Source organism: Erithacus rubecula (assembly GCF_903797595.1).
Source record: "Erithacus rubecula genome assembly, chromosome: 5".
Classification (NCBI taxonomy): domain Eukaryota; kingdom Metazoa; phylum Chordata; class Aves; order Passeriformes; family Muscicapidae; genus Erithacus; species Erithacus rubecula.
Window position 1 is genome coordinate 36,042,140 of NC_136687.1, and position 12,648 is coordinate 36,054,787.

Sequence of the window (12,648 nt, forward strand, 5' to 3'; positions counted from 1 at the left end):
AGAAATATTTTGAAAAAATATATACAGTTGAGGAATGAACCCCTTGTCATACCATAAAGAGACACACTATTTCTGTTGACAAAATACAATTTTATTTTGTTAGCATTAAATTATTAAATGGGAAAATTTGGACATAACCTTTTTAACTGAAAGTTCTCCACCTCTATAGTATTTTCAAATACATTTTTATCAATTTGTTGAAAGCAAGTATAAACCCCAACATTTATAACTAACTGCCAAAGTTCTTTTTCTGAACCAAACTTCATGACAGAAGTAATTTATCAGGCTAATGCAGAATTTTGCATTTCCCTGCCACCTAAGGGATGTTCTTTATTTGGACATTGTTATTTTGCCTTTCTTCATTAAAGGCACACAGCTGCATATGGCACCATGCCTGTCATACTCTGAATTTGAAACATACTTCCCTCCTGATAAACCACCTGCTCTGAACCACATCCTTAATGATGAGATATAATTTTTCTGAAAACTCTCCAAGAAGGTATAGGCAGTTTGTAATAGAAAGTTTTGGGCTGGATTGCCCTCATCATCACTTGACTGAAAATGGTGTCTGGTACTTCTGCTCTCATGAGTTCATATGTATGCCCCTCTGCAAAATCAATATCTTTTTGACTGAATGAGATTTGGCCCTATGAACTATGTAATTCAAGAAAAGTATGAAGCAGAAGAATTCTTTTTATGTTGCACATCTTGATTATACCATTAAAATCAATCTATTACTGTTGCCCTTGTTATTTTTCAAGAGAAGTGTAAGCAGCAATTCAGATACATTACATCCAGTCTTGTGAATTCAAGCAGTTTATTAAAATGAAGAGCAGGCTGTTCAAGTGCACCTTGGTGGAAATGAAGAAAGCTAGAATCAGAAACATATGTCATTGTGTAACTAACTTTTTTCCCCCTTTATGTTGTATTGCTGTAATTACACTAATGGAATGTTGTCATTAAAGAAATACACAAGGTATTGGAATGTCAACTCAATTTAGTTCACTGGTACACTTGAAGGGGGAAGCCTTTTTTACCAAAGAATTATAAAATGGGCTCCTATAATTATTGTACTATGAAAGACAAACATTAGTTTTCAGTATAATCCCTGGAAATGGGTGGCACCATAAAGCATGACAAATTAATGCTGCTGATCATTATTATAACTTTTTGAAAATTAAAGCTTTTTTCTTTTTCTGGATGATTGCTTGTGAGAACATTTCTGATTTAATGAATCAACTCTGTGTGTTTCAAATTGTTCAGGAATCGCTTTTTTTAACCCTACTCTTTAAAATTATTTTGAAAATTAAATTTTCACTGAGGTGCAAAATTCACTTAAGTACCTCTGAAATACGCCTCTTCTGCTCTGGTTATCATGGAGATGTTCACAAAGCATGCCACTGCAATAGGTGAAAGCTTTATAAACTGACTTTAAAGGATGCAGAATAATACTTTAGAATACAATGTATTCATGAAAAGACAGAAAGTAAAGAGAGAGTGTTTGAGCTGGTTTTTCAGAGCTGAGATAATGAAGAGTTGGTAAATAGTTTTGAACACACCTAAAAGTTGGTGGAACTTCTGTCATTCTGGTCTACAATTATTAGATTCATAATAATGCAATCGTTGCATTATTGCATTGTTGCCACCATGGCAACTTTTCCTCCAATGCAAGTACAAAATAACTCTCAAATGAGAACAAAGAAGGATATGAATCATATTTTGAGGGGTTTTTTTTGTCCTCCAGAAGTCCCAGATATTTACTAGGACAGATCTAATACTAAGTGGGCTAAGTACTTAGAAGACATTACATTTATTTTTTTTTTAACATTTTAAAAAATTATCCTGTGATTCTGGTAACTTGTCTTTATTTAGAACTTTCCATATTTCCTTCTGATATTTTCTATCTGTTTTTAATTTTTTTTCTGAGAGTGTGTAAAATCTAGACAGCACTAGTGAAAAGAATTTAATTTGCAAAATCAGAAAAACACAGAAAGGCTGTCGACTACTCTTTCTTTTTTTCTTCTTTCTGTTTTTCTGTTTCTTTTCCCTTTCAATTATGTGGACATAGAAATGAGCACCACATATTCTATTAAGCCCATTTTTTTTCCTTATTCACTCATTTCCCTCTTTTCCTTACATTCTTGTTTTGCTTTAATTTCTCTCTTGTTAATGACCACATAATACTAATAGGGAAGATACACTATTTAGCAGTTGCTATATCACTGAAGGACATCACATAAATTCCTTAAAGTTTTTCTGCATCACAAGATAGGCAAATTTATACTTTGTGTTAGCAAACAGGTGAATCTTTGTCATTCCTTAAATGCTGTATAAATCAATTCAATATTAGCTGATTAAGCATTAGAAATGTCATAGGAATTTTTGTGGCGTGAACACCAAGAAAATTAGGATGGGAGTCCCACCATACTATCACTCTATAGTCACATGCTGACATAACTCTTCATTCACACTAAAAGCCTTAGTGTTTAAGTGTTTTGTGCACCTTCTTAAATTAAGGATAATCCCATTGAAGTTTGAGTCCTAGAATCATAGAATAGTTTGGGTTGGAAAGGATCTCAAAGATAGTCTAGTTCCAAACCTCTCCCATGGGCAGGGACACCTCCCACTAGCCCAGGCTGCTCAGAGCTCCATCCAACCTGGCCTTGTTTCCCATACACATGTGTTTGCTTTTCATCAGGACCTAGCAAACAGTTGTGTGTCTGAGGAGCTCATTTGAGATAAAACCTTGCTAGCCATTTCTTGGATGCCAAAGGAGTCCCAAGAAGCCTTGTCCATGCCTCTTCTTGCATAATTAACCTCATCCTCTTTGTCTTTTTACCCTTCTTTTTCTCAGAGAAAAAAACAAAAATATGAAAGTGTGTCATGTCCCCTACAGTGTAATACTTCACTTCTGGTGAAGGCTGATAAGAGAAAATTTTCTCTACTCTTTTTGGAACCTCGAGTTGCAATAAAATGTGTCAGCAATAATAGAAACCATTGTCTTTATCTGTCTTTCAGCAAAGTAATTTAACTTTGCATACTAAGCATGTAATGAGAAATTCTGTTTATCTCAAGAGATGTGTGTTCAGGTTTCCTATCGTATTTCTGAGTGCTTGAATATAGATTTCTTTTCCTAACTTGTTGTTTATAAAATAACAGAAAGAGTATGTTAAGAATGCATAAATTAGAGAACAAAAGCACACAAAGTGATGGATGGAAGTTACTGTGGAAACTTCAAGTCAAAGAATTTGTTAATGTTAATATTTCACACTTATTATCACATTGAAAGGTATGTAATGAAATAGCTGTTTGAAATACAAGATAAAAAAAGCATCTTTAAAACAGGGAGGTGATTATTAAATGGCAGTATTAAAAATAGGCAAACATCACTCTGTTTATCATTGGCCAAAAAATTAACTGGAAGTCTGTGATCAATCATTTATTATTTTTGCTAGAAAGATGAACAGCACAAGCTTTGCATAGATGAATATATCAACAAAGAGGGATATCGAATATCAATAAAGTGTTAGTAGCATTTTTTTTCCTGCACTGTTAGAAGCAGAAGAATATAAAATGGTTGATGAAAGAGAGAGATCATGTGTTTCAAAAAATCGGCATATCACCTAAAATGTTTGGTAGGACAGGTCACACTAAAGTAGCCTCCCTGCTACAGTTCCAGATGGTAAAAGCACAGTGTGCTTAGCTCAGTGCTGTGATTTTTACAAGCACAAAGAGAGTCACAGACAAGTCAGTCAGCAAATGGCCTGATGTGCTACTAAAAGAGTATTTATAACAATGTACTGCTTCCCACTGAATGGCAATTATAGTTGTTGTGATCTCATCCCTTCAAGAATAATTTCTATGTCTGTGCCCAGTCTTCTATCAGAGCAAAACATTAGGAGATACAATTTCTGTGTAATTTCTTGGGTCTCTGCACAGGAGTACTTTTGAATTGCTTTAGCAGAGGCAAAAGAGTAGGAGAAATTCTTGCTGATAGCTAGAATAGTGAATTGGAGTTTAAGAAATTAGAACCTTATTCCCAGTTCTACTTGTGTCCTTTCACAATTTTTTAAAATTTGCCTCTCCTGTGACACCTGCAGTGTGTGCAGGGTAACGAATATGTCTGCAGTGTGAAAATCTGGTACTGTCTGACTGTGTCTACTTGCTGGACTGTTTGGTGAGCATCCCTAGCATAAAGAAGGATGTTTCTTCCTCTCTTTGGTTTGCAGGCTACACATTAGGTACACAGTCAGTGCCAACTGAGCTGAATCAGGAGGTTGCCAAAAATCCACATTGGCTTTTCATCACCAGTTTGCAAAACAAGTCATCTGGAGCATAGATGAAAGAAAGGGTAAAAACAATATCATTTGGTTTTTGGTGTATTGGAAGATGCTAAATGGGAAGGTGTAACAAGCTGTGGAGGAGAATTCTCTGACAGCAAATGAATGGATACTTGCACTTAAAGGAAAATGGAGATAGCTGTCAGAAAAACAATAATACCAGAATTTAAAGGAGGAATCAAAACTGAGTATAGAGAGTACTGTGCAAAGAATCTCTGACAGAAAAACTGATAAGAAGCATTCAACAGAAACAAAAGAAATTGCAAATATTCTTAGCCATCAGGTTAGTGGATGTACTTTTTGCCAAGCTCAGCACTGCAGAGAAAGGTGTGATTTGCATTCAACTACACTTGGGAAAAACTGGATAAATGACAGCATGTTGACAAGATGGGATACATTTTTAGGTGCAGATAAATTTGAGGCCCTGGAAAGACTTAGTAGTGTTTTTCTCAAGGAAACAATCAAATGAATCATCATATATGATAAAAACAGCAATGAGTATTTTATAGTGTTTGATTAATTTTTTTTAAATCACACATTTTGTAATTGTTGTTATGTACAGAGTGGAAATATTTTACCCATAGAAAACGTTTTAAATCTGTCTCTTTCTTTAATTAGCTAAATTTAAACTATGTATTTATTTAAGAAATGTGAAATGCACTTGTGGAGCTTAAAAACATGCTGTTTGAAAAAATTACAAAGTCTCTTATATCAGTAGAAGAGCTGTACAATCCCAAATTCTGATGAGATGCAGCCATACAGAGAGTTTATGATGCTCCATATCAATTGTTACAAAATGTACTAACTCATAATACCCAAGCTACTGAGAAATTTGTAAACTAGCCTGAGCAATGAAATGCCATGTCCTGTGCATCTGTTCGGCTAGCAGGGTAGCCTCCCAATGTTCTGTGCAGAGGAGAGGTAGGCAAAAAGCAGAACATGGATGTCAAGAGATTTCTTTAGAAAATGAAAGGAGTAATTGGCTATGTAGCTGTAGTGATCAGTAAAGAAGGGAGAGTGAACAACCCATGGTTGTGAATATGTGGGGAGCAAACTGGGAAACAGATGAAGTTGTGATTTGCATAGGGCAGACCATAACTCTCACAAGCCATTGCTAAAAGATTGATTGGGGAACAACCTGCAGAGGTGCAAACTTTCAAGGCTGGTCATGGAAGTGTTTACCTCTGTTTGCTTTTTAATTTGGGTCTCATCCCTGAGATAAGCTTTTGTTGTTAGAGATGTCTCTGTAACTGTAACTCTGAATTTTTTTTTAATGGTTGCTAATTTTTCAAGTGTGATTCTGTGGTTTTTTGTAGTTTGAATGCAAACTTTTCAGAACAAAATGTCCTAGATATTGGAAAAACTTACAATTATTGAATATTTTGACTACCCCTTTGGCAATAGCAGTTGTGCTTTACCCTGAAACTATTCAGATCTCTTCTCTTCTCTTCTCTTCTCTTCTCTTCTCTTCTCTTCTCTTCTCTTCTCTTCTCTTCTCTTCTCTTCTCTTCTCTTCTCTTCTCTTCTCTTCTCTTCTCTTCTCTTCTCTTCTCTTCTCTTCTCTTCTCTTCTCTTCTCTTCTCTTCTCTTCTCTTCTCTTCTCTTCTCTTCTCTTCTCTTCTCTTCTCTTCTCTTCTCTTGTTTATGAAGAATGGATGTATTCAGCTGGGTTAAATGGAAATATTGCTCAGCACCTCTACACATAGATCACATTTATCCCAGTGGGAAAGTGAATTTCTGCTGACCTACATCGCTCATCATACATTTAAAATATTTTTTAACCACTGCTGACTTTATGAGAAAATTATTTAATGGATTTTATTAATGTTTTTCAAATACCTCTGTGGAAACTCATATATGATAAAATTAGACCAGTTTTTTTATATGCATATTTCCACTTAATCTTTTTCCCAAAAGACAGGGCTTTCAATTTGGCTCTTTTATTATCTTCGCAAGTTTCTTTCTTTACTGTATATCTACTTACAGCACTAAGTAACCTTCATTCTGAGACTTAATGTAGCAGTAAGAGGTGTTTCTGATGGTGGGCTTGTTGAACAATATCCAGACACCTTGTTGGACAAGAATGTGTTTGCAGAACAGGAAGCAGATCTGCTTTACCTGGAGTGAATCACAGCTCCTGAACAGACATACCTGATGATCCAAGTAAAACTTTGATCTCAGTCTTTTTTTCAGGATATTTGCATCATCTCTTCCTGCTATAGGCACAAAGTACATAGGTGTAAGATTTTCAGACTACTGGTCAGAAGTAATGTATGGTTAATGTGCTCTTTTAGCACAATATTTAGTTTGTTTACAGAGAAAGTTTTGTTTCTGGTGCAGTTTTCTCATTCCAGCATAATTATTTTGGTTCTGTGAGTTTTTGTAAGTCTCTGTGTGATGTTTTTAGAGGGCTCTTCTCTTTTTCTTTGGTTACTTTTCTGGTATTCTCTGTAGATTAAAGTTTGACCATGAACTTTGGGCATCTCAGTTCTTATAACCATAACCAAAAAATGTTCATTCTTCACTTACTATGAACCAATAATGCATTTCCAAACTGTTTTAGTCAGTAGGTATAAACTGAATAGAGTTGAGTTGACATATTTACACTGGCCACATTTTCAGTATAGGTAATAGTAAAGATCCAGAAAAGCATTGATTGTGCAGCTTTGTTGGCATGTTTTAAAGAGCAGTAATTGGCTTATTCTTCTACTGTGCAACTCTGGTGTTTGCATTTATTTCAAAGCAGCAATTATTTATCCAAATAACTGTTTGGGATATTTTTTTAAAAGTAATATTACTGCCAAATTTAGAGTAAAAGAAAACATTATTTGAATCAAAAATTACCACATATTTACATAATTAAAACATTCCAAGATGGAGCAGCTTGTTCTAGTAACACAGAGTCAAATGGATAGTAATCCTTTATCCTTTCTGAATTAAACCTTCAGCAGTTTTGCAGAAGAAAGTGGATTCTTTAATAACATGCTTTGAAATTTAGTGTTTGTAAAATTATTAAGGCTACATAATAACTGGCTCAAAGGAACAAATGATCTTCGATGCAATCAATTCTGCTAAGCAGAAATGGCAGGTGTTACTTTGCATTACAACAGAAAAACATCACCTCCATTATTTCAGGCCTGTAATGTTACAACTATTATTATCAGCATCTTTACTAGAATTCCTCAAGTTGTGTGATCAGTGGTTGTGGAAGCCATCAAACTAACTATTGATTCTATTGATTATTTTTAAAATATTTTAAGCTGAGTGCGGTACATTTTATTGCAGTTTTATCTCATGTTTCCTGTTCTTCTTTTTTCCTTTTACTGAAGCACATTTATTTTCCTTTTCACTTTCTTCTTCCCTTAAGAGGCTGTGCAGAAAAAGTCTTCTTAAAGAGAAACATTCTTTGGGGTGCTGGAATATTTTGCCAAAACCAGCATGCTAGCTGGATTCACCCTCACTCTCCTCTTTAATGCTGGCTTCCCCTCTCTACCACTGACAACAAAGTACTTATCTGGCTACCATGTTCCTTTGTATTATGGCCTCCTTCACTCTATTCTCAGTTCTTCCCTGTTTCTGTTTTCTTAATTCTGTGACTTCCTGCCTTTTATATTGGAGAGTTTCTGAAGCTTTGCATTTTCACAGCAAAGCTCTTCCAAATCTCTCTGCTTGTCTGTCTGCATTGCCAGCTCTACGACCCTCCAATGTGTACAGGCAGAGAGACTTGTTCTCTTTTCCTTCTGGGTTAGGGCTCTGCTGACTTATGATATAATTTTACACTGTCCTCTCAGTCTAGACTAAAATGCAAGCTTGTCTGGTTGAGGGTCATTACATCACTTGCACCTCTAGGAAGAGCTTCTGAAAGAGGCTTTGTTTTACAGCTCTCCTAATAGTGCCACTCAGTTCTGAATCAAGAAAAGAATGCCTAATAAGGGGATGTGCTATAAAAACCTTAATTTTGAGCCTTTGTTTCATGCAAAATGAGCTTAACTCAGTTTTCAAATACAACAAGCACTATTTCTGAAAGTTACCTTTTTTTAAATGCTGTATTTCAGCAATCATTTCTTGTCCTTTTCTTTTTTGTCATATTCATGTTATAATCAAACTCTGTCATCTATTTAATGATAATTTCTTTCCCTGCTAATGTTTGAAATGCAGGTATTTCTAAATCTAAGTATATATTTGCTATAAAGAAGGTGAATTTCTTCTTTAGCTTTCTAAAGAAACATCTCTTCCTCTTTTACATTGTGTAAAGCAATGCTGTCACTGTTTTTACTGTCAGATCCTTGGTTTATGTGCAAAATTATTTCTAAAACCCATCTCCAGGGCAACTCACTTTCAGATTTATAGCCTGTCCTTATCAACGTTCTATTTTAATCAGTGCAATTCATATCCCTCTGCACTAACAATCAAAGACCTACCACTTTCACATAAGTCCATCCTCCTTTTAATTAAGGCATGTCTTCTTTTTGTACAATGCAATGGAAGATGGGAATTCAGTGTTAAATAAATACTCATTTAAGTCTTGATATAAGGGTTAATGGTATTGTAAACAGAACAGAAATAACAAAATCTTTCTCTTTGTTGTTGAACCAGAACTCCTCTGATTGTGTAACATGAAGTCATCAGCCTTCTCCACAACAAAAATTAATCAGAACCTTTGAAGATTACTGGACATTCAACAAAATTTCAAGTAGTTGTAAAAAGTGAAATCTCTAAAGCAATATCTTAAATCTCCAAAAATGGATTCACAAAATCCACAGAATTCTGGGTTTTCATGGATTGTATTATATAGCACATAAGCACTGGAGGCACTCAGTGCAGAATATCATTATTGAATCATATCATATCGCATTGTATTGTATCATATTTTATTTTCTGGGTTTTTTCTGCTTTATTTTGTTTTTAAATTTTTTTGTTGTGTGGTGGTGTTCAGCTGTGCTCCTTTGGTTTTTTGGGTTTCAGTGCTACTACCAGAATTAAAGGTGGAGGAGCTGTGACATTAAGAAGTAGTCCTTCAGCTAAAAAGGGAAAAAGTCTTATCAAGTGTGTGAGTAACTTTGTGAAATCATGATCATCATCCACTGAAATATGGAGAAACTTTCATTAACTTGGTTATCTTCACATTAATGGGAAGTGAAGTCTAAACTTTGGTCTGGTCTTCAAACTGGATTGCCCTTAATTCTAAGATTGAGAGGAAAATGATTAATTGTGTTTTACATAATTTGTCCTCATATCTCTAAACAGGTAGCCTGGAACAAGTGGCAACTATGGGACTGAACTATCATGTGAAAATAGATACAGAGAAAAAAAATATTATAATGGCTCTTGGTTAACATGTGAAAAAGACTACAAACCTTTATGAAACATACCTTTGGCAAGAAAAACAGCCTGATATTTACATAATGAAAACTAATTCTGTGAACTTTCTGTAAAAAATTTTTGCCATGCAAAAGGGTAGTGTTTAAGCATGAATCTTGCATTGAGGGATAAGCATGCATTATTTTTTCATAATTGTGACTGTCTTCAGAAAATTTAATTTGTGAACAGAGGTTTAAAACTCTCTATGGCTAATATAATCTCTTTCAAACAGATTTAATAGCATATTTCAGAAAATATCAGGAAAGTAATTTTTATCTGAAGTCTTGAAATCACTACTGAATATAAAGAGCTGTAGTCAAGAAATCACAAAGGGATAGCAGAAAATTAGTTTACTTTTCTTTAAGAAATCTGAGTTTTAAAATATGCACAGATTACAGGATATGACAAAAATGGTTTTTCAGATTTGGTTTCTTAGTTTTATGGTGTTACTGTAACTACTTTATGCATAATATATAATGTTGCAGCTATATTGTGGCTGAGATCAAATTAGTTGTATGTGCAGATGAAGTCCCCAATTTTTTTCATGTATTCATTTCTGAATCTTTGTAGCAAAGAACATAATTTCACTGGAGTGCTGGGAGCCATGGGAGGGCCAAGCCCTGAAACACACTGCTCAAGAGGCTGTGGACGGGACTTTATCTGGTAGGATCACAGGAAGACTTATTAAGTGCTGAGTTGCTCCGATTACAGTCTCCAGAGATCTTTTCTAAGTTTTTCTGTGGTTCTTTTCTCTGAAGTAGAAGTGGAGTAGCTGAGGTGCTCATGTGCACAATGGCATGTGTTTTGTGTAGTGCTGGGGTTCAGGGAGAAGCATATATTTGTGGTGCCCATACCTGGTGCTCTTCAAGATCCTGAAGTAATATATAGACTCACTTATGTTACCAAGTCCAACCAGAAACCCAGCACTGCCAAGCCCATTACTAAGCCATATTGATAAGTGCCACATCTACAGGTCTTTTAAAGACCTCAAGGGATGATAACTCAACCACGTCCCTAAGCAGCCTGTTCCAGTGCTTGACAACCCTTTTGATGAAGTGTATTTTCCTAATATGCACTGCAAACCTCTCCTTGAGAAAGTGGAGGCTGTTTCCTCTCATCCTATCACTTGCTACCTGGGGAAAGAGGAAATAACCATTTCATTATGACCACATTTCAAGTAGTTGTGGAGAGCAATAGGGTCTCCCCTCAGAAGCCTTTTCTCCAGACTAAACAGCCCCAGTTCCCTCAACTGCTTCTCATAAGACTTGTGCTCTGGACCCTAAACACCATATACAACATGTCTTTCATTTGCCTCAATGCAGACAGTCTGGGGGGCAGGTAAATGTTGAAGAATTAGTGAAAAGCAAAGATAAGTTAATGATAATATTTTTTTCAACCAGTCTGCAGTTTCACATTAGAGACAATGCTAAGCAGATACTCTAGTTTGCTCAGATGTGATTTTGCAAGCACAGAGCATACCATGAATTCAGTACCATTATGCCTGTGAGATGGCATAATATCTGTAACAAGCACAATCAAAACTCCAGCAGACTGCCTTTTGTATGGAATTGAGGTGCTTCTTGAAAAAGGCAGAGAGGCATCTTGAGCTGTGGTAGAGTATTTGCATATCAAACATATTTGCTCTGGTGATTCCATATTATATTCTCAGCATGCAGATTGCCATGCTGTTTAATTTTTCAGCTTTTAATATTAAAAGCAGTTAAACTATTTTATCTAATGTAAGTGAAAGTGAGAGAACTATCACAATGACCTTTGAAGGGATGCAAAGGAAAAAGAAGTTAGACAACTCTCAGGGATAATCTGACCAAAAGTCTTTTCTGCAAAAGTTTCTCTCATGATTACCTGTAGCATCAAGTCCTTTGGGTTGCAGCTGGGGAGCCAAAACCTGCCCTGGTGACTGCATTGGTCCCTTCTGCCCTGAGACATGTCCTGAAAATGAAGCTAGTGATGAGTCTTTTAGTTCTTACTGGTCTAAATGAATGGACTTTATATTTGTCATTAGTTTGATTTTGACAAAAAACCACCCCAAAATAACCAAAAATAAAACCCCAAAGGAAACTTAAAGAAAGAAACTAATGGCCTTAATCCATTGACTGCAAAACATTTGAGGGTAAAACTTTTCTCTGTCAGAGATGTTAAGTCACAAAAAATGAAGGGTTTTGTTAAATGGAAAAAGCATTTTCTTCCTTGTAATAAGAAGCAGACTGCGGTGATGAATAAAAAGAAATGTAAATAAAAAGATAATCCTTTAGAAAAATTGTCATTTCAAAAAATGTTGAGTATATAATGCAGCTAAGCCAGGCAGGTAGATATATCTACTTATTGAAAATGAAAACTTAAAAAATAACTTTATGAGCTATATTTGGTGACCTTTAGATAATGCAATTTTATGCCAGAGTAGAAACCCTGACTCCTTGTTTAGTCAGGGTTTGATGATTAACCAAGGATAGTGCACATAAAAAAGGTCAAATTTAGCCTATATATCCAAATCCAAATTAGCCCCATCATTTGCTATCAAACACCAGATTACCCCTATTAATATGCAGCATAAACCAAATCTAAAGTGATTGAAGTGCTAAAGCCCATGCCCATGTGCCAGTTAACACTCAAACATGATTGATACCAGGTTTGGACTGGATCAGACTTGTACTGTACAAACAGTTGTAATTTTATTCAGAAATATGTTACTTAGGTCTTCATTTAAGTTGTATCATTCCACTGGCTTTGTCTTATAAAATTAAAACTTCAAATCCAGATTTCAAACATTTAGTATTATTGCCAAGTAGGGGATTTTTGACACTTGCAATATATTCTGTATGTGTAGAGGATAAATTGCACAAGATTTAGCAGTCTGTACAAAATTATTCCACAGGGAGGTTTTCCATGAAACATCAGACATTTCATTCTATTAGGAGACAACATTTAG

At 35.2% G+C, this 12,648-nt stretch overlaps 1 long non-coding RNA gene across 2 annotated transcripts; it reads left to right on the forward strand.

Annotated features, from left to right (window-relative positions):
- The first annotated feature begins 4,071 nt into the window (after positions 1-4,071).
- LOC306802563 lies at positions 4,072-9,353 on the forward strand. 2 transcript variants are annotated; one of them, XR_013774401.1, is made up of 3 exons: positions 4,072-4,177; positions 8,937-9,036; positions 9,306-9,353. It is a non-coding gene; the product is annotated as an uncharacterized lncRNA (long non-coding RNA). The 2 variants fall into 2 exon arrangements; XR_013774402.1 differs by lacking the exon at positions 9,306-9,353 and having other exon boundaries at positions 8,937-9,225.
- Positions 9,354-12,648: the final 3,295 nt, after the last annotated feature.